The sequence below is a fragment of the Lynx canadensis genome, chromosome D2 (genome assembly GCF_007474595.2).
Source record: "Lynx canadensis isolate LIC74 chromosome D2, mLynCan4.pri.v2, whole genome shotgun sequence".
In the NCBI taxonomy this organism is placed as follows: domain Eukaryota; kingdom Metazoa; phylum Chordata; class Mammalia; order Carnivora; family Felidae; genus Lynx; species Lynx canadensis.
This window is the reverse complement of record NC_044313.2, coordinates 30,437,681-30,444,269: the sequence shown is the minus strand read 5'-3', so window position 1 is coordinate 30,444,269 and position 6,589 is coordinate 30,437,681. Positions and strand designations below refer to the sequence as shown.

Sequence of the window (6,589 nt, the reverse complement as noted above, 5' to 3'; positions counted from 1 at the left end):
GATGGGTGGTTTGCTTTACAAATTGCTACATTTGAGATGCCTGTGGGACATGGATGAAAAGGGGTTGTTTATGACGTTGGGAAGCTCAGGTTTCTCCGCCCGCACCTTTCACTTCATTGCCAGGAACTCTGGAGAACACTACTAATAGTTAAGAGATGGGTTAGAAAAAGAATTCTTGAAGGAGACTGAGAAGGATGGCGTGAGAGGAAGAAAGAAAATCCAGAGAGTGACATAGAAAATGAATGATAAAGAATGTCCAACAGCCTCAAATGGCGTCTAAAGGTTAAGTTAGAAGACCTGGAAATTCCTCACGTGAGTTTGGCAATTAAGATAATGATGGCCACATTGCCATTTTCTTCGGGAGCAGAACCTGCAGGGCAGAGCACGAAGGAGGAAGTGGAGACGATGGATTATATTGCCTTTTTCAAAAAAACTTGGCCGTTAACGGAAAAGGCGGGATGGTGTAAGAGCGGGACGGGAGGACGTCTGAGCACGTTTATAGCTAAAGCGAAGCCCAGAGGGTTGAGCAGACGGAAGCGCAAACCCCTTCTCCCCCTTGCAGCTCTGCCAGCCCTCCCCCCACGTGACCGGGAGGCAGCCTGCGCAGCCCCGGCCTGGAGGGACTACAGCCCCCAGAAGGCCCCGCGGCGCGGGTGGGGGGAGGAGTCGAGGCCTGGCGCGCGCCCCAGCGGCGCGAGCGGAAGAGCAAGAGCTTCGAGGAGGTGGCGGAAGCGGAGAGCGACGGCACGCCCGGTAACGAGTAGCCCCACGTCCCTGTCCTTTCCTGCCTCTACACCCTTAGCTGGGGCTGGTCGCTCCACTTCTCCCCACACACTTTGGACAAGACTTCCTTTCTCTTTTTGTTAGTTACCGGTATTTTTTCCCCTCACGTGACTCACGGGGCGGGTCTCCGTCTGGGGCGGAGGTTACTGGGAAGCTGCCGCCCTTCGACCCCTGCGGGCCCTGGGTTGCAGGGATCCTCCCGAGGCCCTTTTGCTGTCCTAGAGGCTGAGCGCCCGCTTTGGGGCCTCTTCCCAAATACTCTCTGCGGAGAGGACATTCCTTTCCCGGGTTTCAACAGGTACTGAGCGGGTCCGTGGCGATCCCCCCAGAGGTCAACGGGGCTGTGGGCCTCAGAGGCCGCCCCGAGAAGACCCCGGGGCTGCTGGCGATTTCCGGGCTGCGAGCATTTTGAGGGAGTCCGCTCGGCTGTCCAGGAGCCCCGGGCTATGGGCATGAGCTGGGAGTGAGCTGTCTGAACGGGAGGATGTACTTCCTGGTTTGTTGGGCGGCCCTCGGAAACCCCCAAGTCCGATTATTAAAAGTTTTCTTTACTCAATAAAGCCGCCTCTCAGAGTTGAGAAAGGAAAGAAGCACAGGGTTTGGAGACTAATGTCCTGAGATGAGTCTCAGGTCTGTCACTTGCTGAACTTGTGATCTTTTGTAACCCGTTTTCCGCAGCCTCGGTTTCTCGATCTGAAAAATGGGGCTACTAGTCTTTGGCCTGCCTGCCTTCAGTGTTGTGGGCGTCAGTGGATAATATGTGATACGTGGGAGAAAGCATGTATCAGATATAACTTTATCCTCCTGTCTCCAGTCTAGGTCAGTTGAATTTTAAAACCACGTTCATGTCTTTGAAACTCGATTATAAACATGACCATGCTCTTTGTGAAAAGCAAATGATTTAATAAATAAGGGGAAGTGACTTTGGAAACGAATACAAGCCATGCAAACGTTAAGCCATGTACCTCTTGAAGAGGTGACTTGAAGGCCCTGTCACCTGTGGAGTCCGTTTTAAACTTCATCTGCAAATTAAGGTCTCCCAGAGTTAGGACACTTCCCTACCCCCAACACACTCGCCTGTCAACCCATTTTGCTCAGTTATAACCTTCCTTCACCACAAAAGTACAAGGATCTCAGCACTTTCTGTTCATCAGTTGTGCTAAACTGATGCCTGTCTCCAGCAGGTCTTGTATTTTTTTTACCCCCTTTAAGATACTTCTGGTGCTAAGTCTAGCTCTAATTCTAACACAGTTCCACTGACCTTGTGTGCACAGTAGCTGAAATACTGGGGTCATCTTCATCTGTCCTAGGTATGTATGCTAGAAGTCTGTTTCCTCATAGTTAGAATTCAGAATATAAATAGCCCATATTCCAGTGTTCTGGCAGTTAAGATCTGAGACTCTAAGCAGGTAGCTTTTTTGTCTTATTTTTCCCCTTGTAGAGAATGGGATTTTACAATCAATATAAGGGTTTGGAGGTGTAGTAATAAGGTAATCCTAATTTGTATTTATAGTGATATCATCGGTTGGAAAATACTTAAATGTAGTTCAAAAAAACAGGATGGCGGTACAGTGAATTAGTCCAATGTACAAAGTTGAACACATTGCATTCAAATCCTGGTGTTGTGACTTACTTTATGACTTTTGGCAAATTAGTTGACCCCCCTGAGCCTGATTACTAGTTTCTAGGATAGATACAATAACATTTATCTTGCAAGGTGTTCATAAGGATTAAATGAGATGTTAATATAAGAAACTCAGTAGTGCATAGAGTAAGTGCTCATTGCTTTGTTGCTATTGTAATTGTTGACAATGATGATCAAAAAATGATAATTTAGATAATGTATTTTCTTGAGATTCTTTTTTTTCCCCAAAATACTGTAAATAGAAGTTCTCATTCTGCAGTGTGTTTCTTAGCAATTGTATTTTATATAAAGATTATATTAGGCTATTTTTCACTTTTAGAGGTTTCTAAAATGCTATTGTGAAAAGATTGTTGTTTGGGATGTGCTTTGGTGCTTCATTTGTAACCTGCAGTAAGGATGCTGTTTTCTGTCTGCACATTGTAGCTTGTAGTAGAACAATTATCTGTGTTTATGACTTAGTTATTGACTATTGACTAGGACATAGTTTTATAGAGCCATTTTTTGGTCCTTCCCCTCATTCCTGCCTTTTTTTTTTTTTTTTTTTTTTTTTAAGTCAGACTGTTTGACTCTAAAAGTTAGTTAGCTTAGTGGGTAGGTTCCAGAGAGCTTGGTGACCTCATTTTTTATTAAGGTAAAACTCTTAGTGACATTGGTGTACACATTTGCAAGGAGTGAGAGTTGAGAGAAACCAAGAAGGATAGTCTAATAGAGAAAATTGATCTGTTGGTCAAAGCAAAATCTTAGGGTTAAGAATTGAAGTATTTATTTTTATTTCCTACAAATGAGTTTTGACTACAAGATACCTGCAGACTCAGATTTTTAGGAAATGTTTCCTTTACTCTGTTTTAATGTGGTATCCTCTGGCTCTGCCCTGGTAATTTCATTCTTCCAGTTATGAATCTGCAAGATAACTATTTTTTAACTATAAACTTTTATACAAAGCTATGACAATAGTCATTTCCATTAAAAATTACTTTGTATGCTATAATGTATTATTTTTTCCTTTGTCTTAAATGCTTGTGTTCTTAAAGAACAAGAATCTTTGCTGTTTTGCTTAAAGAAGTTTTGGAAGGTAAACTCATTCTCAGCTTTAGCATCTAAGTGTACGTAGTGGATATGCTCAGTAATGACTGTGAATAGTTCTGAGTAAGAACATTTTGTTGATTGTCGTATGTCCCTAAGGCATGCTGTTGAGAAGCTATATGGTATTGTGGAAATAACCTAAGCTTTGGAGTCAAATCAAAGTTTGAATTCAGGCTCCACCACTTAATAGGTTATGACTTTGGTTCATATTATCATTCTGAGTTCATTTTCTTATCATCTGTAAAACAGGGATAATAATAACCAATCTTGCATGACTGAAAAGATTAGAGATTTTTTGAACTAGGCACATACTAACCAGGCTTAGCAAAAGGTAGATTATGTTAGCATTACTTTAAAAAATTTTATTATTATATTTGTATGATAATCATTGATTTTGGTCAAACATTTATAATTCATTCCTCTAATACTTCACATGATTAGTGTATTTTGTTTTGTTTTGTTTCTGTTAGCCAAGGTTAAGGTTGTTGACTGTAACCACCAACCCATGAAACACAGCAAAGCTAATTGGCCAAGATTTTCCAATCTATGACCCTGTCCTCATTAGCTCCGTAGACTAACCATTCACAAAATAGCTCACCAGAATGAATGATAAAACTGGTATATTGTTGATTCAGTACTTATGTACTCATTAGACATAATAGAATTAAGTGAACTAGTGCCAGAATAAAAGTATAGATTTTTAATGATAAACCTGTATAAATATAAGACTAGCCCTCACACTCTGTATAAAATTGGGGACCTACAGGGTGATCTTTGACAGTCATTAACCTGAGTTATAATTTAGACATTTCTTCTTTGTTGAACTGTATTTGTTGCAGACTTCCCACTTATAGAAGTGGAAAAAAATGGAACTAGGCTATTGGTAGCTTGAAAGAGAACCCTACTTCTCTGCCACCCATCAGAAAATGTGCTCTTAGCTAGTGGAGAAAACATTTAGAGTTCCTTGGTGATGAGCCCAGCAGGATGGATGAAGTCTGGGTAAGTCATAAGAGTTTATTGAATTACGGAAAGATTCCAGTTGACAGAGCTTTAGATAGAAGAGAAGTTATAGGGTGTTGCTCAGCAAGCTGTAAGCCTGCATTTGAAGAGGGTTTTCTACTCTCTCAATAAAACATAGACCAGTTGCTTCCAGTCTGTGGTGTGCATTTTTCACTTGTCTCATGCTAGCTTTCTATATAGCTTTCCATTCTTCAGATTCACTCTTCAGTTTTATTAACATTTGTTGTCCCTCTTATATCTTTTTTTTTTTTTTTTTTTTTTTTTTTTTAAATGTCAGACATGGTTGTTTCCAGACTAGGGATAAAAATAGAGAAGCACTGTTGGAAACAGCAGGTCTGGTGTCTAGTATTGTGAGATTCCCAAATAACACTGTTAACCTGTTAATATAATGGTATAGATTTCTGACAGGTGACCATTTTACTTGATACAGAGGCAAAAACAGAGGCAAAAGGTATGTGGCACTCAATAGGAGATTTGCTTCTTAGGAAAGAATACATGTAGTGTTAATACTGGCTTGCAGTTGGGCTGTTTCAAGTTTTTTTTTTTTGCCATGGAATACCAGAAGAGTATTAAAGAAGAGAAGCACTTGGATATAAATCCTAAACTCTCAAATTTATATCAGTAGTCCAGTATGTGTTTTCTTATCATCTATAAAATAGGGATAATAATACCATTCCTGCTAGTTTATCAAGATTAGAGGGAAAAGGTAACAGAAATGTCTTGGAAATGGGGTAGGTAGCTGTGGGGAAGAAACTGACCAAAAGGCAGAGTCCATGAGAGTAACACAAACACCTATCCACGCACACACACACACAGACATACGCACTGGAGGGAAACAGAAAGAAGAACACACACAATAGGCAGAGAATGAGGGTCATCTAGAGACGGGAAGTCAGAAACACTGAGAGAGACAGTCTGAGGCAGAGTTAGAAAGAAGAGTAATCAGAGATGTAGAGAGAAGGGCCACCTTAGAAATGATAGATGCAGAGAGGGAGACAGAATGCCGGAGGGATCTGGGAGGGCATGACCAGGAGATGGAGAGCTTATTGAGGTAGTTGTTTTCTGTTACCTGAGGAGACCTTCTAAATATTTGTAATTAGCAAGGAAAGGGAAGAAAAGTAGATATTAATAGCAAACAAGTAACATGTTTATGCAGTTTTTATTCTACTGAAAATTGTCCTTAAATTCTAAATTTATTTTGTATATTTGTCATGCTGACACCAGAATAGCTTCTGTTACAGATCTATTAACCTCTTGCTTGACTCTCTTCATAGTGTATTTTAAACACATTTTTAAAAAATTAAATAAAACTATTGTTTTCTTTTGGAGTGCCTGGGTGGCTCAGTCAGTTAAGCATCCAACTCTTGGGGCACCTGGGTGGCTCAGTCGGTTAAGCGGCCGACTTCGGCTCAGGTCATGATCTCGCGGTCTGTGAGTTCCAGCCCCGCGTCGGGCTCTGTGCTGACAGCTCAGAGCCTGGAGCTCGTTTCAAATTCTGTGTCTCCCTCTCTCTCTGACCCTCCCTCGTTCATGCTCTGTCTCTCCCTGTCCAAAAATAAATAAATGTTAAAAAAATTAAAAAAAAAAAAAAAAGCATCCAACTCTTGATTTTGGCCCAGGTCATAATCTCATGGTTTGTGATATCAAGCCCCACATTGGGCTCCGTGTGCTGTCAGCACAGAGCCTGCTTGGGATTCTCTCTCTCCATCCCTCCCCTGCTCATGCTGCTCTTTCTCTCTCTCTCTCAAAATAAATAAAAAACGTTTTTTTCCGAGGCACCTGAGTGGCTCAGTCTGTTAAGCGTCTGACGTGGGCTGAGGTTATGATCTCAGGGTTCCTGAGTTCAAACCCCACGTCGGGCTCTGTGCTGACAGCTCAGAGCCTGGAGCCTGCTTCAGATTCTGTGTCACTCTCTCTCCCTGCTCCTCCCCTGCTCAGGCTGTGTCTCCCAGAAAAATAAACATTAAAAAAAATTAAAAATTTTTTAAATGTTTTTTTTTAATTAAAAACAATTTTTTTTAATGTTTATTTTTGAGAGAGAGAGAAAGAGACCGAGTG

General features: G+C 41.4%; 1 protein-coding gene across 8 annotated transcripts in view; it reads left to right on the top strand.

The window, feature by feature from the left end:
• The first annotated feature begins 687 nt into the window (after nt 1–687).
• Nucleotides 688–6,589, top strand: part of R3HCC1L (R3H domain and coiled-coil containing 1 like) — a 95,336-nt gene continuing 89,434 nt past the window's right edge. Inside the window, exons 1-2 of one of the 8 annotated variants that reach the window (XM_030333999.1) lie at nt 722–753; nt 2,035–2,093. The gene's annotated coding sequence lies outside the window, so the exon portion shown is untranslated. The other 7 variants (XM_030334003.1, XM_030333998.1, XM_030334000.1 and 4 more) reach the window with 7 other exon arrangements.